This window comes from Pseudorca crassidens, chromosome 9, assembly GCF_039906515.1.
Source record: "Pseudorca crassidens isolate mPseCra1 chromosome 9, mPseCra1.hap1, whole genome shotgun sequence".
Taxonomy (NCBI): Eukaryota; Metazoa; Chordata; class Mammalia; order Artiodactyla; family Delphinidae; genus Pseudorca; species Pseudorca crassidens.
This window is the reverse complement of record NC_090304.1, coordinates 5303918-5328656: the sequence shown is the minus strand read 5'-3', so window position 1 is coordinate 5328656 and position 24739 is coordinate 5303918. Positions and strand designations below refer to the sequence as shown.

Below are 24739 nucleotides of genomic sequence, written 5' to 3'. Positions count from 1 at the left end.
TCTGTGACGTCAGAAATTGCCTTGCCACGTTCCTCTCTGCAAGCACAAGTAACGAATGATTGCTTTGGTTTTATTCGCTTCTGATTTATCGCTAAACTTTCTTTCCAAGATTTTCATAGTGTTTGGCTCTAAATACTCAAATTGCATCCCACTGAGACTGCCTTTGCCACCCTGTTTCCTCCCTGGATGCCCAAGGGAGGAGAGCACAGTGGGCACCACAGCCCTGTGTGCATCCCCCTGGGTCTCGGTGCCTAGGCCCCAAGTCCAGCCATGCCCGGGCAGCCCTTCACAGCCCCAAACGTCAATGTCTTCCCCACTCCAAGCTTTCCAGAGTCCACCCCGACAGTGACCCCTGAGGCTGACACCCAAACCCTGACTCTGAAAAGCCCCCAGACTCCCAAGACATTGGCACTCCCACTCACTAGCCCTAAGTGCCGAGCACCAGGCCAAGCGTTCTGGGTGCAAGGGAGCAGGCTGGGGAAGGGCGGGGAGGCAGATGGGCGAACCCACACACAGGTTCCTCTGGCTCCCCGGTTCTGGTTCTGTCCCTCCCCCATGCCCCCTGCACTGCTGCTCCTCCAGCCTCAGCTGAGAGGCCCAGGGTGGCGGGAGCTCTCTGCAGAGCCAAGCTGGAGCTCAGGACCTAGATGGGGCCACGCTGAAGGGAGGCCAAGGCTGAGCTGGGAAGAGGCCACAGCCCAGAGCGGCCCTCCTGGGGGAGACTGGAAATTCGACTTCCCCACAGGGAGTGTGGCCAGCTGGAGGCCTCCTCCTGCCAGCTGGCAGAGGAGGGGGGATGGGGGACAGGAAGTAGTGTGGCCAGGCACCTGCCCAGCCCCCACGTGACAGGAGCCATTGGCGTTTACACTGAGAAGCCGCTGGATGCCCCAAGTGGAGGTGCTAAGCCACAGAGGCCGTGGGACCCCACCAATCCCGGACAGAAGGAAAGGTGACGACTCTAAAGAAAGACTGAGTTGGCGGAAGGGGCCCAGGCCAGCCCCGGAAGTGCCAGGAGTGCCAGCCCAGCCCGGAGCTGACCTGGGAGCCACACCCTTGCCAGGGTGTGGGCTGAGGCCACAGAGTCTCTTCCAGTCCCCCCAGTAGGGCCCAGGGGCACCTCAGAGACCTAGCCTGATCCCACCAACCCTGCATCACTCTCCAACTCCCCTTCTCCAAATACCAGGTTCACCCAGCAGCTGGCTGGCAGGGATTTACTTGCTGGAATCCTGTGCCCACAGCGGGCTGGCCCACAGGTCTTGCTGAGCCCAGAATTCCAGGCTGGGTGGCGAGTGGCTTCTCATTGTTAAGTGATATCTTGGCTTTCAGACTCTGCACTCGTGTCTCCCCCACACTCCGTCCCCCACCCCTGCCCTGAAGGCAGAGCTGTTCTGATGAAAGCAGGTGCCCGAGTAGGAGGCGGGGGAAGAGGGTTGGGGACATACCCAGGATGGTGCCGGGGACCTGTCTGGTTGGCTGCGGCTCCCGCACCACCTGCCTGAGCACTGCTACGCCCGCTGCACCATCCTTGCCCCTCCACTGCCCACCCCTCCCTTAATAGATGAGGAAAGGTCGAGTGACCTGCCCAAGACCAAGTCAACACAAGCAACAGCAGCCAACTTTATGGCAGCTCTGAATAGGGGCTTGGCGTGAGTCTGACCTGGGTTTGAATCCCAGTTCCACGTGATTTGGGGCAAATGATGCAGCCTGTCTACACACCAACCCCTCAACTGTGCAAAGGTGCCGGTCCTTGGACCTGCCTAAGTAGTCTCATTCGTAGCTTTAAAATCGCTTATGTACTGAAGATGCCCAAAATCCCATCTACGGCCTGCATGTCTCTGAACTTCTGACACCACGCTTAGGTGTTTAATAGGCATTTCAAATATAGCAAGGCTAAAATTGAAAACACACACACACACACACACACACACACACACACACACTTCCACCTCTCAGAGAGATATTCTTCCCATTGCTCAGGTCCAATACCTAGCTTTTATTCTCCCTTAATGTCCTGTGTGTTTTGCTTGTTTATTTTGTTTTCTCCTTAGTACACATCACCATCTAGCATCCTGTATCTTTTACTTATTCATTGCATGTACTGACTGCATCTCTTCCAGGCTGTAAGTTCCTTGAGGGCAGGGGGCTTTGTCTGCCTTGTTCACTGTTCTATACTCAGCATTCAGAACAATGCCTGGAGAACTGGTACAGAGGCTTAATCCATGAAGACTAATGCTAACCTTCCAGGATTGCTACAGGGATAAAAGGAGGTGTAAGCAGGTTTTTAACCACTCTCCTCTTTCTGGGGCTCAAGCTCACGTCGAGGAGTTTTCTCCGCCACCCACCCCCGCAAGTGCGCAAACTTCCCTGCCTTTCAAGCTCAGGGCTGCCCTGGGCTTTGTATCTGCCTGGGGCAACCCCTTGGGCCCCGGGAAGAGCCCTGTGCCCCTGAGGGGTGGTACTCTGTCGGGTTCCCACCACCAAAAAGGAGCCCAGCCATAGCCACCCCTGTCCTTTCAGACACACCTGGAATAAACACAGAGAGGAGCAATGACAGCTGAAAAACTGGTTTCCTCAAGGGCGGGGAAAGCTTGCTCTTATTATCAGTCAATAATTTCAAACTCACAGGGAGGTTCCAAGTATAGTGCAAAGAATTTTATTTTCCTAACTGTGAGCTGTTGCCGAGACGCTCCGGGACTTCTGAGCAGAGTAGGGTGTGTTTCCAGGCAGCTGAGATTTCCTCTGACAAAACCAGGTAACTAGGATCAAAATCGAGAAATTAACGTTGGTGGGTGGATGCCAAGATTTCATCTTCACACCATAGTCAAGTTTTCCCAATGACCCTAGTAATGTCCCTTATAGCAAGGGAGCTTGTCCGGAGCCCCAAGTTACCGTGGTTGTTGGGGGTTCAGCTTCCTTCACTCTGGAGCAGTTCCTCACCCTTCCCTTTAATTGCATGACTTGGGCAATCCTGAAGGTTACAGAGCAATTATTTTGTAGTACATCCCTCAGTTTAGTTTTTTTCTGATAGTTCTCCGTGATTAGATTAAGGTCAGGTGCCTTCGGCAGGAACGTCACAGAAGCAAGGCTGTGTTTTTCTCACTGCATCCTCTCAGGTGGCGAGGGATTTCAATTTGACCCATAACCAATGATATTCACTTGGGTCCCTTAAGGAGCGTGTGCCAGGCTTCTCCACTGGCAAGTCACTTGTTTTCCCTTTGTAATAAGTAAGTGTTCCGTGGAGAGGAACTTCGGGAGGATGTACACGTTCGATTTCTCATCAAACTTTCAAAGTATTAATATATTTACATCAGTATGGACTTATGGGCTCTTATTTTGTTACATAGTTATAATCTGTGTTCCTCTCCCTCCCCCTCACCCCCCCTTCTCTCTCTCTCCAAAGATATTTATGACAGCTTTATCTATAATAGCCCCAAACTGGAAACAATGCAAATGCTAACCAGCAAAAGAATGGATAGACAAAGTGTGGTCTATCCACGCAATGAAATCCTACGCAGAAATAATAATGAATGAGCTACACATGGATGAGTTTCAAAACCATTACGTTGCAGTTAAAGAAGCCAGAAGCTAGAGTACAAATTGCTTGATTCCAAGCATACGATGTCCTAGAAGAGAAAGAAACTGATCTATGGGGATAGAAATCTGAAGCATCATTTGCCTCCGGGCAGGTGGGATTGACCAGGTAGGGACGCTTTCTGGTGTCGTGGAAACATCCTATATCTGGGGCTGGTTGCCTGGGTATGTACAGTTTAAGTCTAAGTTCTGTACAAATTACTGAATGTAAATTATACACTCAAACAAAAGAGGAACAATCTGGAAAAAAAAAAAAGCGAATTGAACTGGGCTACTGCTCAAGGGAGACCTCTCCAATTTTTCCATGACTTGTCCTGTGGTTGAGTAAATTTTGCAAAATAGTGTTTCCTCGGCCGTTCCCCAGACATTGCTTCTGGGAGTGACCCAGGTTCAGAGGAGTGCACGTTCCAGGTTCAACGTGCAGGTGAGGGACCTGAAGATTCTTGCTCAGCCGTCTGGCACTGTTAGACCTGGCTATTGCTAACTGATGTTTGAAGGGACGGGGGTGCTGCCTTGCTTCTAATAGACTTGATGGAAGTTTCTACCACTAGGTGAGTTTCCCTGCTGCAGGCCCTTGGGCCATCCCCCAGACGCCTTCTGACCTGCACCAAACGGGGACCCTCCAGCCAATTTTTTTTTTTTTTTTGCAGTACATGGGCCTCTCACTGTTGTGGCCTCTCCCATCGCGGAGCACAGGCTCCGGACGCACAGGCTCAGCAGCCATGGCTCACGGGCCCAGCCGCTCCGCGGCATGTGGGATCTTCCCAGACCGGGGCACGAACCCGTGTCCCCTGCATCGGCAGGCGGACTCTCAACCACTGCGCCACCAGGGAAGCCCCCTCCAGCCAAATTTAATTCAACTTTGGTCTTCTCAAGCCAAGATATATGAGTTGCACATGGGGTCAGCTCTTTGCTCCATCACATCCATGATTCCCTTGTCATACCTCATAGGTACACTTTGGGCTGTTGGCTTGTCCCCTGGTAAATTCCTGGGGGTGCTGTTCCCTGAGTCAAAGGTAGAGATGATTTCCGGCCAGAGCATTCTGGGTGGCCAGGCAGAGAAGGTGTCTGGGGCCCTGACCCTGGCTTCAGAGTTGGGGGCCCCTAGAGGTTCAAGAAGGCCTTAGGATGGCAGAGGGAGCTAGCTCACCAAGGGGGAAACAAGGGGCTTCAACTGTCTCTCCTTAGGGTCGTTCCTGCTCTTTAATCAAAGAATGGAAGAAATGTGACAAGCCCCCCTCCACGAGCAGCTGAAAGGGTGAGCGCCAAAGACGCAGAATCTTCATTTCCTTTGTCCCCACGGCCCCCAGGCCTTGCTCCCTGCAGTGCCCAGGCCTCAGTGCAGGCCTTCAGGAGACTGGACATTCCGTCAGTCGCGGAATACAACGGAGCCCAGTTTGGGGCGGTGAGTTTCGGGGACCGGTGAGAACTTGCTGGAGAGAAGGAGGTTTCCAGGAGAAGTCCGGGTGGACGTGTAGATGCATCCAGAGGGTGGGGAGGGCAAGCGAGTCCCCAGAGTGTTGGAGCAGGGTAGGCACAGGTCCTCCCACACGACTTGCCCCACAGGTGGCCACAGTAACACGCTGGTCCAAGCCACCCGCCCCCGCCGCATCCTGCCTCTGAGCCTCTGAAGAGAGACCTGGCTGTAGGGATCTCGTTCCAGCCTGATCCCAGCACAGGCTCTTCACAGGGTACCTCTCGTTACAAAGGGTTTTAAACCAAGCAGAGAAGAGTCATTCAACCCAGAAAGGGCTCGGCCCAGAGGGAGGTGACCGTCTTCTCACTTCTATTAGTTTCCTGCGGCTTAAAACAACAGAAAATTATTCTCTCACAGTCTGGAGGTCAGAAGTCCAAAATCAAGGTGTGGGCAGCGTCACTCTCCCTCCAGAGGTTCCAGGGGAGGATCCTTCCTGCCTCTTCCAACTCTGGGATTTCCAGGCGTTCCTTGGCTTGTGGCCGCACCCCTCCAGCCTCTGCCTCCGTCTTCCCACAGCCCTCTCCCCACTTGTGGAATCTTAGTTCCCTGACCAGGGATTGAACCCGGGCCATGGCAGAGAAAGCGCCGAGCCCTAACCAACGGACCACCAGTGAACTACTGCCCCCCACCCCGCCTTTCTCTTACGACACCATTCATTGGATTTAGGACCCACCCAGGTAATCCAGAATGATCTCATCCAGAGATCCTTAACTTAAAATTACATCTGCAGGACTTCCCTGGTGGTGCAGTGGTTAAGAATCCGCCTGCCAATGCAGGGGATGCAGGTTCGAGCCCTAGTCCGGGAAGATCCCACATGCCATGGAGCAACTAAGCCCGTGCGCCACAACTACTGAGCCTGCTCTCTAGAGCCTGCGAGCCACAACTACTGAGCCCATGAGCCACAACTACTGAAGCCTGTGCACCGCGATGAAGGGTACCCCCTGCTCGCCACAACTAGAGAAAGCCTGTGTGCAGCAATGAAGACGCAATGCAGCCAAAAAAAAATTACATCTGCTAAGACCCTTTTTCCAAATAAGGTCACATTCTCAGGCTCCAGGGGCTAAGATGCAGACACATCTTTCTGGGGGACACGATTCAACCCACTGTGTCACTATTTATTTTGGTACACAAATTGCCCCAGATTGGACCAGTGGGAACCTTTCCAACTGACTTCTGTCTCTTTCTATCGGTCTCCATTGCTGTTTGAGCCCCAGCCTGGGATCAATCCTTTCTCCAGGGAGCTCTGGTTCCTTTAAGGGGAGCCAAGCTCTGGGTGCCTGGTGTGCTCAGAGCCTCTCAGTGGACCGAGCCAGAGAATGTGTGTGTGGGTGTGTGTGTACACGTATAAGTGTATATAGTATACACACGTTTGTATGTGTATGTGTATGCCCACACATGGTTACATCTATATTTCTGTACCTAACTATCTCAATCCACACAGATCTCAATCCAATTCCAACCCAACATCACGGTTTCAAGTTATTGATAGTTTTCTTCCTTTCCACCTTTGTAACTCCCTTCACCAACAGTTGAAAACATGGCTCCGCTATAGTTAATACATTTACTTACTTGTCATTATTACATACAACCCCCCTGTAGGTAATGACCTTGTTAGCACCTGCCAGCTGCCCCCCAGTGAACGATCTCCTCTGCCTGCTCAGGCACCCCTACTCCGTGCCAGACTACCCCTCTATGTGGACGCCCACCTCACTCAACTCTGACCCCTTGTGCTGGGCCACCCTTCCACTCCCCCTGCACGGGTGCCCCCGTCACCCCGCTCGGGCTCCAACACCCCACAGTGGACCCTTCCTGACATGGGCATCCTCCTTACACACTGGACCCGCTGCCCTCCTGTGCAGACACCCTCTGCTGTGGCTCCCCTTGTGCAGGTGGGCACCCACCTTAACTCACCTCATGGCTTTTATTTATTTATTTATTTAATTTTAATTAATTAATTTTTGGCTGCGTTGGGTCTTTGTTGCTGTGCGCGGGCTTTCTCTAGTTGCGGCGAGCGGGGGCTACTCTTCGTTGCGGTGCACGGGCTTCTCATTGCTGTGGCTTCTCTTGTTGCGGAGCATGGGCTCCAGGCGTGCGGGCTCAGTAGTTGTGGCTCACGGGCTCAATAGTTGTGGCTCATGGGCTCTAGAGCGCAGGCTCAGTACTTGTGGCGCGCAGGCTTAGCTGCTCTACAGCACGTGGGATCTTCCCAGACCAGGGCTCGAACCCGTGTCCCCTGCATTGGCAGGCGGAGTCCTAACCACTGCGCCACGAGGGAAGCCCCACCTAATGGCTTTTAGACTGGAACTTTCAAGAATGGAAGGGAAGGGCTTCCCTGGTGGCGCAGTGGTTGAGAGTCAGCCTGCCGATGCAGGGGACATGGGTTCGTGCCCTGGTCTGGGAGGATCCCACGTGCCGTGGAGCGGCTGGGCCCGTGGGCCATGGCCGCTGGGCCTGCGTGTCCGGAGCCTGTGCTCCGCAACGGGAGAGGCCACAACAGTGAGAGGCCCGCGTACCGCAAAAAAAAAAAAAAAAAAAAGAATGGAAGGGAAGAGAGAAAGGGAGAAGAAGAGCAGAATTGGTTTAAAAGGGTTTAAAACCCTTCCTGGAAGTGAGAAAAAGTAACTGCAGCAAAGGAAAAAGGACAGAGTTGTTTCCAAATTAAGACCGGCTGCCCGGGGGGTGATGCAGGTAAAGCCGTGGGCACAGGGCACAGGGCTCTGGTGTCAGGTGAGGCAGGAGTCCCTGGCTCCCACCATCCCTTCTGAGCTCTGCCTCTTCATTTTATCTGGGAACAGAGTTTCCAACGATGAAATAAAACTTAAGGGCAAAGACGCTCTGTCAGGAGAGGTACCAGTATCTGGTTCAGGTCGGCATTCTGCAAATGCTTGCTTATTTAATTAAAATAATAATACCATACATCCATGTTCATAGCAGAATTATTCACAACAGCCAAAAGGTGGAAGCAACCCAAGTGTCCATGGATGGATGAATGAATAAGCAAAACGTGGTCCATCCACACAGTGGAACATTATTCGACCTGAACGAGGCAGGAAATTCTCACATGCACTACAATGTAGATGAACATTGAGGACATTATGCTAAGTAAAATAGGCCAGCCACAAAGAGACAGATACTGTATGATTCCACTTATATGAGGTCCTAGAGTAGTGAAAATCATAAAGACAGAAAGTAGAATGGTGGTTTCCAGGGGGCTGGGGGAGGGGGATGGACAGTGAGTGTTTAAAGGGGACAGAGTTTCAGTTTGGGATGATGAAAAGTGTTCTGGAGATGGATGGTGGTGACGGTTGCACAACAATGTGAATGTACTTAATGCCACTGGAGCGTGAGCCTGGGTGGGGCAGCTGAGGCCACCCCTAAAGGGGGCTGCCTGCCAATAGCACATCAGCAGCTGGGCAACATGTCTTCCATTCCTGGAGGGGATCCAAGTGGTGCAACGGAGCACACACCATAATCTACCCCTTTACCGCTTGGACCCCTCTCCATGTAGGGAGCAGCTTCTCCAGGGTTCAGGTGGATCACTTTTCCCAGGGGAGACTTAGGAGAGAAGGTTAATGGGTGAACTACAGCTCTGGCCACTGCAGCTGGTCTTGGGACACGATGATATTTATTGTCTCCACAGTTATTTCTTCAGGGCCAGTCTCGGTGTGACCCAGACCCTCATCCTTGGTCACCATGATTTTCTCAGGCTAAGCCTGTACACTTGGGCAAGAGAGTAGCAAGAGAAGTAGTTTTTCTAGATACCAAGTGCATTCCTTCCTGCCCATTATGTAACAGTGGCTCTATCTCCTGACCATCACCCTGCCAAGGTGGTGGTTTCTCCTATCTGTTGGTCCCTGGACACAAGGAGCCTGACGTGCCCAGGTGGCAGCCATAGCTTCTGGTTCAATGGGCCTCTTGCTGTGTCACCTGGTAGAAAACTCCCCCCTTTGGGGAAGTCTCTGACCCTGAAGAACTCACAGTAGTGGAAGTGGGAGGTACAAAACCCCTAAGTGGGTTGCTGGGAGTGATGACAAGCAGGGCCACTCCTCGGTTACTGAGCTAGTGTCTTCTTCCTACAAGGGACACAACTCCTTAGAAAAGTCGTTGATTTAAAGCACAGACTGCCTTCTGGGAGATGGTATCCCGTCTGTACCAGGTTCTCACCTACAGCCTGACTCTTTGGCTGTGCCTCCTGCAGGCCCTTATGTTGCTCCACCGCACCAGCAGCTTGAGGGGCACTGGTGTGTGATATGTCCAGTGGATCCCACGGTCATGTGGCCACTGCTGCACGTCCTTTGTTGTAAACTGAGTCCCTTGGATGTAACGGTATGGGGGGACCCTGTGCTGATGGATCACCCTGTAAGCCGTGGTGCCAGCTGAGGCTCTGCAGGGAGAGAATCAAACTCATACCCAGAATATGCCTATTCTTGTCAAGAGGAAACCTGGCCCTTCGTGTTGGAAGGGGTTCAAAGTAGTCAACTTGTCATCAAGTGGCTAGCTGGTCTCTTTGAGGCCTCATCAGGGACCCAGTTTTAGTCGTAGAGTAATAGGGAAGAACATTTTGTATTCTATTACACGTTAACCACTAAAGGGATGTTGCCTATAAGCTTAAGTTATACATAATGGCCCATCTCTGGGAACCCTGCCTCCCAGGTGATGAGCATTAAGCTAAAGTATCTTTGTTTAGCTCACAGGAAACATCCTGACCAGGTCTACCGGTGAACGACTGCAGGAAGGAAGAAATTAACACATCCCCTCCGGAGGCTGACCAGAACTGGAAAGTGTTTGACTTTACTCCCCTCCCCTTTTAGTATCAAAGAAGCCTGAATTCTAACTCAGGCAAGACGGTTCTTTGGGACATGAGTCCGCCACCTTCTCGGTCTGCCAGCTTTCCAAATAAAGTCACTATTCCTTGTCCCAACAACTCGTCTCTCAACTTATTGGCCTGTCGTGCGGTGAGCAGTACAAGCAACATCACTGCTTGCAGGTTAGACTTTTGGCAGAAGCAGTGGCTAGATCAGTCTTGGTAGGTGAGCGTACATGCTGTTGGCCCACACACAGCCTCCATCCCTGCCACCATGGCTGCTCCATTCATGCGCCCAGTGTGCCAGCGCTAGGGTGGCTGTTGAGAGAAGCTGGCTGGTGTCAGCTGGCGGGTCATTCTGTCCACTTGTTTGCTGACTCTTCTGTGTGGACGTTTGCTGGTGGATGTGTTGATATGCAATACAAAGATCCTTGCACTGCATTCATGCATACCTCCATATAGCCACCCACCTGCCTCTACCCCTTGGTCCCCAGTCTTCCAAATCTTCTCCTCCCGGGGCCACTAAGCAGCCAGCCAAACCACTCACCGCTGCCCATGAGTCTAGATATGCTCTAACTTGGCCAATTCTCTCTCTATACAAAGTGGATGATCCAAGAATGGCCTTGGCAATGGAGGCGATGACTCAGCAGGAGAGCGTAGACAGAAAAGAGGGTTTAGGACTAAATGCCAAGAAAGGTTCAGATTTAACAGGTGGGCAGAGGCAGACAAGCGCATGGTGGAAGCCAAGAAGATGCTTCCGGAAAAGTAGGAGGAAACCCAGGAGATGTGGCCTCATGGAAGTGACAAGAAGAGATCGTTATAAGAAGGAGGATGGGCCAAATGCTGGAAGAGGTATGACAGCAAACAGAGGAAGACAATCTGGACTCTATAAATACGCCTTGGTTTTTGTAACAGGGAAGGGAGAGCCTGACATGGACAAGCACAGGTTCAGGGGAGTGGTGGGAGTGGCGACCCGATTGAGAGGGTTCAATGGCGAGCAGAGGGGATGAACGGAGTTGGAGTGTGTAGGCGAGCCTTTGAACAAGGGCTTAGAAGGATAGGAAGTTCGTTCTAATGGCACCCAGTTTCTCTGTGAAGATGGAGGTGAGGTTGCCAGCTAAGAGTAAGTGGAGGAAAAGGTGAGCAATTTGAGGACAGTGGAGAAGGTCCTCGTGTGGAGGAGGGGAGAGCAGCTTAGGAAAATGGGAAGCCTTACTCAAAGCAGCTGAAGGGAATTGTGAATTGGTGGTGGAACCATCTACATCACCATGAGATTGCTTCCAACAGCACTTGGCATCTCCATGAAGGAGGCAGACGGCTGGATTCTGTGGCTTTTCCAGGCAGGTGGCTGAAAGCGCAGGGGCCAAGAGGGTAAGGATCGGATTAGACACCTTTCATGGGCTCTGCACAATCCATGACCTTCTCATCCGTAAGAACCGTGCCCTCAGCCTCCACAGGGGTCATTTCTGGCATGACTCTGCCCCCATGGCCAGGGGTGGTCATCTGACCCAAGTTCAGCCAATCTCTCTCCCAGGGAGATTCTCATTCTCGGTTTCAACCAACACTACCATGTGCCAGGTCCTGGGGAAATAACAGCAAACATGAGAGACAAGGTTCCTGAACTCAAGGAGTTTATGGTCTAAGAGGGGAGATGGACATTCAACAACTAAACAAACAAAGAAACAAAATAATTAGGGTTGTGATAAAGGGGATGAAAGAAGCAAAGTGGCCGTTGGGATGGTAAATGATGCTGATGGATGCCTGCCTTTTTGTTTTTTAATTTTTATTTATTTTTTTGGCTTCACTGCAAAGTTTGCAGCATCTTAGTTCCCCGACCAGGGATTGAACCCGGGTCCTTGGCAGGGAAAGCCCAGAGTCCTAACCACTGGACCGCCAGGGAATTCCCAAGATGCCTGCCTTCGACAGAGTGGTCAAGGTCAAACTCTCCGAGCAGGTGGCATGTGAGCTGAAGTGTGAGAAGGACCCAGCCACACAAAGAACTTGGATAGAGGTATTCCCAGCAAAGGGACAAGCAAACCCAGAGCCCAGAGTGAGAAAGAGCTTGGTGTGGTCCCCTAGGAAGTGTCAGAAGACCATGGACACTGGAGCATGCTGAGCAAGTGGGAGACATCCAGAGATGAAGTTGGAGAAAAGAGTAGATGTTGGATCACATAGGACCCTCTAAGTTTTGCTGAAGAACCTGGATTTTATTTGAAGTACAAGGAGAAGCCAAGAGGGACATGATCCTGTTTTCTGGGCAATATTTTCTTTTTATATAATTCCAAACAAAATTGCAAGTCTAGTACAAGAAATTCCTATATACCCATTCCTCATATTCACCAATTATTTATATTCTCCTTCTCTGTTGCAGTTATTCAGTTGCTGTAAATACTGAATCATTGCTCTTGGGAGAGATACAGGGTTATGTTCCTGCGAGTCTCTGGCAGCAGCATTTTCATCAACTGATCAATATGCAACCTTGTTTTGTTTCTGTTTAAAGATAACTTATTTAATATATATTGTGGATTCATCAACACCGAGCCCACGGCCAACAGCATGACAGCTCATGCCTGAAAGAAGCTCATGTAACACACGTGATTTCTCCATGAAGCACATCATAGCCTTCTTGTGCTTAGGGGCACCAGACAGCCCTTCAGCACTATGCCTGGGGGCTGGTTTGTTTTGTTTTCTTTTTTAGTTTATTTTTTTTGACTGCGCTGGGTCTTCATTGCTGCCCTCGGGCTTTCTCTAGTTGCGATGAGAGGGGGCTACTCTTCGTTGTGGTGCGAGGGCTTCTCATTGCGGTGGCTTCTCTTGCTGCAGAGCACGGGCTCTAGGCGCGTGGGCTCAGTAGTTTTGGCATGCGGGCTCTAAAGCACGGGCTCAGTAGTTGTGGCGCACGGGCTTAGTTTTTCCGTAACATGTAGGATCTTCCCGGACCAGGGCTCGAACCCGTGTCCCCTGCAGTGGCAGGCGGATTCTTAACCACTGTGCCGCCAGGGAAGTCCTTGCCTGGGGGCCGTTTTAAATAGCAAGATCACCAACAAAAAGCACAAAAATGCGAAAACATGGCATTAACTAGACTGTGAAAAGGACATTTATTTACAGTATGAGATGGGGAACAAGAAGGAGGGGCATCACCTAGTTTGACCTCGGCTGGCACCAGGGCCTCTGCAGACTCAACATTCTCACCTCTGTGCACACATGCGTGTCCACAAATGACCGCAAAAGCACCCACGTATCGATTTTAGAGCTACAAATACATTTTTGCTAGAGGGGAATCTGCAAATACGGAATCCACGAATAGGGTGGATCGACCGCATGGACATACTGTTGACCTTTAAAAATAAAATAGCCAGTTATTTTACCAGCAAATGAGTTTATGTGGGAATAGCAGCAGAATTGAAATTCGGGACTTGCAAGCAATGGCAAAGCCATAGGCAAGTCCAGAGAACAAAGGAGGGGAGCATTACTTTGTAGAGAAAAAGGAGGAAGGTGTCAGGAGCTGCTATGAACAAAAAGTCCATTGGAAGGGAGCAAGAGTCTGGGGTGGTTTCTTTTTTTTCTTTTCTGTTTTATGCTGTATGATTCCGTTTATGTAACATTATTGATGTGAAGAAATTACAGAGATGCAGGACAAATGAATTATTTTCAAGGATTAGGGATGGGGGGGAGGGAGGAGATAAGATCTATACCTGCACCTCCTCAAGGTAGCATGAAGAACATCTTTTACTTCTGTTTCCTGATTGTAGGGTGTGAATCTGCACATGTGATAACATGACATAGGAGCACACACACACAGCCGGGGTGTTTTTTGGTTTTTGGTTTTTTTTTTTGCGGTACGCCAGCCTCTCACTGTTGTGGCCTCTCCCGTTGTGGAGCACAGGCTCCGGACGCGCAGGCTCAGTGGCCATGGCTCACGGGCCCAGCCGCTCTGCGGCACGTGGGATCCTCCCAGACCGGGGCACGAACCCGTGTCCCCTGCATCGGCAAGCGGACTCTCAACCACTGCGCCACCAGGGAAGCCCCCAGGGTGTTTTCTTATTGGCTGAGTCGCGCGGTGGCATCTCGTTGACCGGGCCGTGGTCAGGGGAGAAGGAAACCTTCCTTCCTCCTGCTGGGGTAATGAAGTAAGCTTCTTCCCACCCAGAATTAAGCTGCAACTGGTGTTCTGTGGGCGAGAGCTCCCCCTTCTGGCTTCCCATCTTGAATGAGGTTTCCTTTATTTATTTTCGCAATATGTATACGTAAATACTATTTTTTACCTTTTCAGTAGTATGTTGCAAACATCGTGTCTCTGCACCCCTGAGTACTTCAGTGTATTTCCAAAATGGCCATTCTCTTACATAATCACAGTACAGTTTTCAAAAGCAAGAAATTTACCAGTGGCACTGGGGAGGGGAGGCAAATCAATCAATCAATTAACTATAGTTCAATAAAAAAAAGAAACTTAGCAGTGATACAATACTATTATTTAATAGTTTTTCCCCCTAGTCCAGCACCAGTCCACGATCACATATTCCATGACTTTCGCTGTCATGTTGTCATATCTTTTAGTCCCTCAGTCTTTCTTTGCCTTTTGTGATCTTGTTTTGTAGAATATCCTTCAGTTTGGGTTTTCTGATGTTTCCTCATGATTAGATTTAAGTTGTGCATTTTTTAAAAAATAAATTTATTTATTTTATTTATTTATTTATTTTGGCTGTGTTGTGTCTTCGTTGCTGTATGCGGGCTTTTCTCTGGATGCGGCGAGCAGGGGCTACTTTTCATTGTGTTGCACAGGCTTCTCATTGAGGTGGCTTCTCTTGTTCCAGAGCACGGGCTCTAGCCGCGCAGGCTTCAGTAGTTGTGGCACACAGGCTCAGTAGTTGTGGCTCGCGGGCTCTAGAGCACAGGCTCAGTAGTTGTGGCGCACGGGCTTAGTTGCTCTGCGGCACGTGGGATCTTCCCAGACCAGGGCTTGAACCTGTGTCTCCTGCATTGGCGGGTGGATTCTTAACCACTGTCCCACCAGGGAAGTCCCTCATGTAGTTTTAGTTTGCATTTCCCTAGTGACTAATGATGTTGAACCTTTTTTCATGGGCTTATTTGTCATTTTTATATCTTCTTTGTTGAATTGTCCGCCCAAATCTTTTGCCCATTTTTAAATTGGATTGTTTGTTTTCTTATTGTTTAGTTTTGAGGGTTCTTTACATATTCTGAATACAAATCCTTTTTCAGGTCGGTTATTTGTACATTTTCCCCAATCTATGTCATATCTCATTCTTTTAACAACGTCTTTTGCAGAACAAGTTTTTTATTTTGATGAAGTCCAATTTATCGATTTTTTTTCTTTTAAGCATCATGATTTTGGTGTCGTAACTAAGAATTCTTTGCCTGACTCAACATCATAAAGGTTTTCTCCCATGTTTTCTTCTAAGAGTTTTATAGTTGTATGTTTTACATTGAACTCTGTGCTCCACATTTTGTTAATTTTTATATAAGGTGTGAGATACAGGTTGAGGATTTTTTTCTTTTCCTCCTCTCTCTGTCTTTTTTTTTAATATGGATGTCCAGTTGTTCCAGTGCCATTTGTTGAAAGACTATTCTTTCTTCATTGACTTGCCTTTTCATCTTTGTTAAAAATCTGGGAAGTATGTGTAAGTTTTTCAACTTTGTTCTTTTTCAACTTTGTTTTGCTATTCTAACTCCTTTGTCTTTCCATATAAATTTTAAAATCAGATTTTGATGGTGATCAAATGCAATCTATAGATTAATTGGTAGAGAATTGCCATCTTAACGACATATATATATATCAAGCCTTCCAAACCACGAACACAGTATCCGTTATTTAGGTCTTATTTGATTTCTTTCATCAGCATTTTGTAGTTTTCAGCTTATAGATTCTATACATACTTTGTTAGATTTAAACTTAAATATTTAAAACTTTTGGGAGTTGTTTTAAATGGTGTGAGTTTCACTGCCCTTGTTCGTTACTAGTGATCCCTGAGCTCATTAAAAACTTCATGACAGGGCTTCCCTGGTGGCGCAGTGGTTGAGAGTCCACCTGCCGATGCAGGGGACGCGGGTTCGCGCCCTGGTCTGGGAAGATCCCACGTGCTGCGGAGCGGCGGGGCCCGTGAGCCATGGCCGCTGAGCCTGCATATCTGGAGCCTGTGCCCCGCAACGGGAGAAGCCACAACAGTGAGAGGCCCGCATACCGCAAAAAAAAATAATAATAAAATAAAATAAACAGGAAAGTATGACTCATTCACAGGAAAAATAAAAAAATATTGACTGAATACATCCCTTAGGAAGCCTAGAAATTGCAATTGCCAGTCAAGAACATTAAATCAATTGTCCCAAATATGCTCAATGAGCTGAAGGGAACCATGGACAAAGAACTAAAGGAAATCAGGAGAACAATGTTTGAAGAAAATGAGAATATCAATAAAGAGATAGAAAATATAAACAAGGAGAACTAAACAGAAATTCTGAAGCTGAGAAGTATAATAGTTGAAGTGAAAAATTCACTAGAGTGGCTCTATAGCAGACTTGAGCAGACAGAGAAAAGGATCAGTGAGACAGTTTAAATTATCCAGGCAGAAAGAATAAAGAATGAGTAAAAATGAGCAGAACCTATAGGATCTATAGGACACCATCAAACATACGAACATATGCATTATAGGAGTCTGAGAAGGAGAAGAGAGAAAGAGGCAGAAAATGTATTTGAAAATGAAATGGCTGAAAACATCCCAAGTCTCTAGAAAGCATGAATATGTGTATCCAAGAAGCTCAACAAATGCCGAGTAGGATAAATCCAAAGAGATCCACACCAAGACATATTACAGTGAAACTGTCAAAATCCAAAGACAAAGAGAGAATTTTGAAAGCAGCAAGAGCAAAGCAACTCATCACATACCAGGGATCCTCAATGAGATTAACACCTGATTTCTCCTCAGAAACCATGGATGCCAGAAGGTAGCGGGATGATATATATAAAGTCCTGAAAGAAAAACAAAAAAAACAAAAAACTGTCAACCAAGAATTCTACATCAGCTAAACTGTCCTTCAAGAATGAGGGAGAAATTAAGATATTTCCAGCTAAACAAAAGCTGAGGGAGTTTATTAACAGTAGACCTTCCCTACAAGAAATGCTGAAAGGAGTCCTCCAGGCTGAAATACAGGGATACCAGACTGTAACCCAAAGCTGTAAGGAGAAATAAAGAACATTGGTAAATGTAACTATATAGGTAAATATAGAAGCCAGTATTATTGTACTTTGAATTTGTAACTCACATTTTTTTCTAATGTGATATAAAAGATACATGCATAAAATAACAATTATAAATCTCTGTGAATGGGCAATGTATAAAGATGTAATCTATGACAAGAACAATATAAAGGGGTAAGGGTAGGGCTATATAGGAGCAGAGTGTTGGTATATTATTGAAACAAGTTGATATCATTCAGACTAGGTTGTTATGAGTATAAGATGTTAACTGTAGCCCCCAAGGTATCCACTAAGAAAATAACTAAAACTATAGAGAAAAGGAAAGAAGAAGGGAATCAAAATGGTTTTCTACCAAAAAAAAATCAAATAAATAACCAAAAAATAGGCAGTAATGGATAAATTGAAGAACAGAAAAAGATAAGAAAACAAATAGCTAAATGGCAAAGTAAATCTTTCCTTATTAGTTATTGCTTTAAATGTAAATGGATTAAACTCTCTAAAAGGCAGAGATTGACATATTGGATTTAAAAAGAACATGATCCATCTCTATGCTGTCTATATGAGACTCATTTCAGATACAAAGACACAGAGGGGTTGAAAGTAAAAGTACGGAAAAAGATATTCCATGCAAATAGTAACCAAAAGAGGGCTGAGAGGGCTCTATAATTTTCAAACAAAATAGACTTTAAGTCAAAGATGATTATAAGCAATAATAAGGATGTTACATATATTGATAAAGATTCAATCCAGCAAGAAAATATAGTAATAATAAACATATACCCACCTAGCAAAGGGGCCCCAAAATGTATGAAGCAAAAATTAACAGAATTGAAGGGTGATAGAGATGGTTCTATAATAATATTTGGAGATTTCAATACCTGTCAATAATGGATAGGACAACCCAACAGAAGACCAATATGGAAATAGAAGACTTGAACAATATTATAAACCAATTAGACCTAGCAGACATATACAGAACACTCCATACAACAACACAGAATACATGTTCTTCTCAAGTAGGTATGGAACATTCTCTGGGATAGATTTGTTAGACCACAAAACAAGTCTTAATAAATTGTAAAAGATTGAAATAATATAAAGTACTTCTTCTGATCACAATGGAAAGAAACTAGAATCCAGCAACAGAACAAAAACTGGAAAATTCACAAATATGTGGAAATAAAACAATATGCCCAGAAACAACCAATGGGTTAAAGAAGAAACTACAAAGGAAATTAGAAGATACCTTGAGATGAATGAAAATGAAAACATGGCATGCCAAAACTTATGGGATGCAGCAAAAGCAGTGCTGGTGGGAAATTTATAGCTATAAATGCCTATGTTAAAAAAGAAGAAGGATCTTAAATCAGTAACCTAACTGTATACCTTAAGAACTAGGAAGAGAAGAGCAAACTAAACCCAGAGCTAACAGAAGGAAGAAAAATAATAAACCTTAGAGTGGACATAATCAAAATAGAGAACAGAAAAACAGTAGGGAAAGTCAATGGAAAGACCAAAAATTGACAAACCTATAGCTGATAGAGAAGAAAAAAAGGAAGAAGACTCAAATTACTAAAATCAGAAGTGAAAGGACAAATATTGTTTGGTTTTGCTGACATGATTCTACCATATCTAAAGTAGACAGAGCTTCCCTGGTGGCGCAGTGGTTAAGAATCCCCCTGCCAATGCAGGGGACATGGGTTCGAGCCCTGGTCCAGGAAGATCGCACATGCCACGGAGCAACTAATCCCGTGTGCCACAACTACTGAGCCTGCGCTCTAGAGCCTGCGAGCTACAACTACTGAGCCCACGTGCCACAACTACTGAAGCCTGCATGCTTAGAGCCCATGCTCTGCAACAAGAGAAGCCACTGCAATGAGAAGCCCGTGCACCGCAACGAAGAGTTGCTGCAACTAGAGAAAGCCCACACACAGCAACAAAGACCCAATGCAGCCCAAAATTAATTAATTAATTATAAAAAGTTTATAAAAACAAAATAGGCAAATTCATAAAAACAGAAAGTAGAATGGGTTGCCTGGGGCTGAGGGAGGTGGAAATTGAGAGTTATTGCTAAATGAGAACAGAGTTTCTGTTTAGGATGATGAAAAAGTTCTAGAAATAGATAGTGGTGATAGCTATACAACATTGTGAGTGTACTTGATGCCACAGAACTTGAATACTTTAAAATAGTTAGAATGGGGACTTTCCTGGAGGTTCAGTGGTTAAGACTCCTCGCTCCCAATGCAGGGGGCCCAGGTTGGATCCCTGGTTAGGGAACTAGATCCTGCATGCCACAACTAAAAAAGATCCTGCATGCCACAATGAAGATCCCACAAGCTACAACTAAGACCCAGTGCAGACAATAAATAAATAGATAATTTTTTTTAATTAAAATATAAACACAATAATAGTGGGGATCTTTAACACCTCACTTACACCAATGGACAGATCATCCAAACAGAAAAATAATAAGGAAACACAAGCTTTAAATGACACAACAGACCAGATAGATTTAATTGATATTTATAGGACATTCCAACCAACGGAACATTCTCCAGGATAGATCACATCTTGGGTCACAAATCAAGCCTCTGTAAATTTAGAAAACTGAAACCATATGAAGCATCTTTTCTGACCACAAAGCTATGAGATTAGAAATCAATTACAGGGAAAAAAACATAAAAAACACAAACACATGGAGGCTAAACAATACGTTACTAAATAACCAAAAGATCACTAAAGAAATCAAAGAGGAAATCAAAAAATACCTAGAGACAAATGACAATGAAAACACGACGATCCAAAACCTATGCGATGGGGCTTCCCTGGTGGCACAGTGGTTGAGAGTCCGCCTGCCGATGCAGTGGACACGGGTTCGTGCCCCAGTCCGGGAAGATCCCACATGCCGCGGAGCGGCTGGGCCCGTGAGCCATGGCCACTGGGCCTGCACGTCCGGAGCCTGTGCTCTGCAACGGGAGAGGCCACAACAGTGAGAGGCCCACGTACCGCGAAATAAACCCCAAAAAACCAAAAACAAAACCTATGCGATGCAGCAAAAGCAGTTCTAAGAGGGAAGTTTATAGCTATACAAACCTACCTCAAGAAACAAGAAAAATCTCAAATAAACAATCTAACGTTACACCTAAAGGAACTAGAGAAAGAAGAACAAACAAAACCTAAAGTTAGCAGAAGGAAAGAAATCATAAAGATCAGAGCAGAAATAAATGAAATAGAAACAAAGAAAACAATAGCAAAGGTCAATAAAACTAAAAGCTGGTTCTTTGAGAAGATTAACTAAATTGAAAAAGTATTAGCCAGACATTAAGAAAAAGAGGGAGAGGACTCAAATCAAAAGTAGAAATGAAAAAGCAGGAGTTATAACAGACACCGCAGAAATACAAAGCATCCTAAAGGACTACTACAAGCAACTCTATGCCAATAAGATGGACAACCTGGAAGAAATGGACAAATTCTTGGAAAGGTATAACCTTCCAAGACTGAACCAGGAAGAAATAGAAAATATGAACAGACCAATCACAAGTAATGAAATTGAAACTGTGATTCAAAATCTTCCAACAAACAAAAGTCCAAGACCAGACGGCTTCACAGGTGAATTCTATCAAACATTTAGAGAAGAGTTAACACCCATCCTTCTCAAACTCTCCCAAAAAATTGCAGAGGAAGGAAAACTCCCAAACTCATTCTATGAGGTCACCATCAACCTGATACCAAAAGCAGACAAAGATACAACAAAAAAAGAAAATTACAGACCAATATCACTGATGAATATAGATGCACAAATCTTCAACAAAATACTAGCAAACAGAATCCAACAACACATTAAAAGGATCATACACTATGATCAAGTGGGATTTATCCCAGAGATGCAAGGATTCTTCAATATACGCAAATCAATCAATGTGATGCACCATATTAACAAATTGAAGAATAAAAACCATATGATCGTCTCAATAGATGTAGAAAAAGCTTTTGACAAAATTCAACACCCATTTATGATAAAATCTCTCCAGAAAGTGGGCATAGAGGGAACCTACCTCAATATAATAAAGGTCACATATGACAAACCCACAGCCAACATCGTTCTCAATGGTGAAAAACTGAAAGCATTTCCTCTAAGATCAGGAAAAAGACAAGGATGTCCACTCTCACCACTATTATTCAACATAGTTTTGGAAGTCCTAGCCACAGCAATCAGAGAAGAAAAAGAAATAAAAGGAATCCAAATTGGAAAAGAAGAAGTAAAACTGTCACTGTTTGCAGATGACATGATGCTATACATAGAGAATCCTAAAGATGCCACCAGAAAACTACTAGAGCTAATCAATGAATTTGGTAAAGTTTCAGGATACAAAATTAATGCACAGAAATCTCTTGCATTCCTATACACTAATGATGAAAAATCTGAAAGAGAAATTAAGGAAACACTCCCATTTACCATTGCAACAAAAAGAATAAAATACCTAGGAATAAACCTACCTAGGGAGACAAAAGACTTGTATGCAGCAAACTATGACACTGATGAAAGAAATTAAAGATGATACCAACAGATGGAGAGATATAGCATGTTCTTGGATTGGAAGAATCAATATGTGAAAATGACTATACTACCCAAAGCAATCTACAGATTCAATGCAATCCCTATCAAATTATCAATGGCATTTTTTACAGAACTAGAACAAAATATCTTAAAATTTGTATGGAGACACAGAAGACCCCGAATAGCAAAAGAGGTCTTGAGGGAAAAAAATGGAGCTGTAGGAATCAGACTCCCTGACTTCAGACTATACTACAAAGTTACAGTAATCAAGACAATATGGTACTGGCACAAAAACAGAAATATAGATCAATGGAACAGGATAGAAAGCCCGGAGATAAACCCACACACCTATGGTCAACTAATCTGTGACAAAGGAGGCAAGGATATACAATGGAGAAAAGACAGTCTCTTCAATAAGTGGTGCTGGGAAAACTGGACAGCTACATTAAAAGAATGAAATTAGAACACTTCCTAACACCATACACAAAAATAAACCTAAAATGGATTAGAGACCTAAATGTAAGACCGGGCACTATAAAACTCTTAGAGGAAAACATAGGAAGAACACTCTTGGACATAAATCACAGCAAGATATTTTTTGATCCACCTCCTAAAGTAATGGAAATAAAAACAAAAATAAACAAATGGGACCTAACGAAACTTAAAAGCTTTTGCATAGCAAAGGAAACCATAGACAAGATGAAAAGACAACCCTCAGAATGGGAGAAAATATTTGCAAATGAATCATCAGACAAAGGATTAATCTCCAAAATATATAAACAGCTCATGCAGCTCAATATTAAAAAAACAAACAACCCAATCAAAAAATGGACAGAAGACCTAAATAGACATTTCTCCAAATAAGACATACACATGGCCAAGAGGTACATGAAAAGCTGCTCAACATCACTAATTTTTAGAGAAATGCAAATCAAAACTACAATGAGGTATCACCTCACACCAGTTAGAATGGGCATCATCAGAAAATCTACAAACAACAAATGCTGGAGAGGGTGTGGAGAAGAGGGAACCCTCTTGCCCTGTTGGTGGGAATGTAAATTGATATAGCCACTATGGAGAACAGTATGGGGGGTCCTTAAGGAACTAAAAATAGTATTACCATATGACCCAGCAATCCCACTACAGGCATGTATCCAGAGAAAACCATAATTCTAAAAGACACGTGCACCCCAATGTTCATTGCAGCACTATTTACAATAGCCAGGTCATGGAAGCAACCTAAATGCCTATCAACAGATGAATGGATAAAGAAGATGTGGTACATATATACAATGGAATATTACTCAGCCATAAAAAGGAACGAAATTGGGTCATTTGCAGAGACGTGGATGGACCTAGAGACTGTCATACAGAGTGAAGTAAGTCAGAAAGAGAAAAACAAATATCGTATATTAACGCATATATGTGGAACCTAGCAAATGGTACAGATGAACCGGTTTGCAGAGCAGAAATTGAGACACAGATGTAGAGAACAAACATATGGACACCAAGCGGGGAAAGCGGTGGGGGGTCGGGGGTGGTGGTGTGATGAATTGGGAGATTGGGATTGACGTGTATACACTTATGTTTATAAAATGGATGACTAATAGGACAACAAATAAATAAATAAACATTTTTTAAAAATCATGGAATTAAAAAAAAAAAAAAGAATCCTTCCTGGTCCCCCCTCCACCTCCACCAACTGCCTGGCCCTACGCCGGTCCCCAACCTCTTGTGATGGTTGCCATGGTCGCTGCCCACTTGCTCACCTGCCTGCCTTCCTCCACCCTCCTCCACTGGACTCGGCTGAAGCCGCCCTCATGAGGCTACCTGGGACGTCCTGGGACAAGTGGCCACCACTCCTTTGTTCCTTTCTTGCCTGGGTGACAGGGTTGTCCACTTCTCGAAACAGTCTCTTTTCTCGGACTCTCTTGGCGGAAGAAGCCGCGCTTTCTCTCTCCTCCTCTGCGAGGCCAGGTTGGTCTCCTCCGTCTTCTCCTCCCCTCCTGCCCCTGGCTGTCTCTGCGCTGGTGGCTCCTGATTTTTCTCTCCTTGGGGACCTTCCTGAACTTCAGATTCATATCCTATGTCCTTCTGACACCTAACAGACATCTCAGCCTCAGGACATCCATAGAAGAACTCTATTTCCTGCCCGTTCCTACCCCCAAGTCCTCCCACATCCCCCCATCAGGAGGCAGGGAAGCCTCCATGTAAGAGTGTGGAAACGGGGGTGGCATCCCTGGATGTGAATCGGGATCTGCCCCCTGCCAGCTGTGTGAAGCGGGGCAGGATCACTAATCCACCGGGCCTCAGTGTACCCTCTGTGGTGGGGGGTGGGGAATGGTCAGGAGAGCGCTATCTCACAGGGTCATAGTCAGGATGAAATGAATTAACGCGTAAGGAGCCATGGTTCACTGCTCCCCACCTCCCAGGAAATGACATCACCAGCATCCCAGGTCATCAAGCCAAAAACACAGGGGTCATCCCGGCTTCTGCTCTGTGCGTGTGGGATGTGTGTAAAGAAACAGTGGCAGTCCTGCTGACTCAGCTTCCAAAACCTGTCCCCAAGTTCATGGGCTTCTCTCCATCTGTGAGCACACCCTGGTCCAGGCCATGTCATCACTCCCCCGGGCAGCGGAGCAGCTTCCCAGCCTCCCATACGCGCTGCCCCCAATCTACCACTCCCACCACAGGTTGCAACCAGAGCGATCTTTCACTTAAGAGAGTTAAATCAAACTCTACTGTTCTCCTTTCCCTTCTGCTAACATTTTATCATGGAAACTGCCAGACATACATAAACACAGAGGGGGTCGGATGACCTGCAATGAACTTACATGCATCTTCCATATTCAGCAATACGACGATGTGTCTTCCCTCCACACACCCCCAAGCTCCCCTCCTGCACCCCAGACAGCACATCACCTCATCTGTACATACTCCACTCGACAAAGTAAATTTTTTTTTGGCCACGTAGTTCCCCTACCAGGGAATGAACCCAGGCCGGCAGTGAAAGCCCTGTGTCCTAACCTCTGGACCGCCAGGGAATTCCCAGCACAGTAATATCTAACCCCCAAATCAGATGATGTTATTCCTTTG

The 24739-nt window shown here is 46.2% G+C and overlaps 1 long non-coding RNA gene across 2 annotated transcripts; it reads left to right on the top strand.

Annotated features, from left to right (window-relative positions):
* Positions 1 to 841: 841 nt before the first annotated feature.
* LOC137229877 (uncharacterized) lies at positions 842 to 9992 on the top strand. 2 transcript variants are annotated; one of them, XR_010945896.1, is made up of 4 exons: positions 842 to 949; positions 3570 to 3700; positions 4780 to 4996; positions 9756 to 9992. It is a non-coding gene; the product is annotated as an uncharacterized lncRNA (long non-coding RNA). The 2 variants fall into 2 exon arrangements; XR_010945897.1 differs by having other exon boundaries at positions 850 to 949; positions 3401 to 3700.
* Positions 9993 to 24739: the final 14747 nt, after the last annotated feature.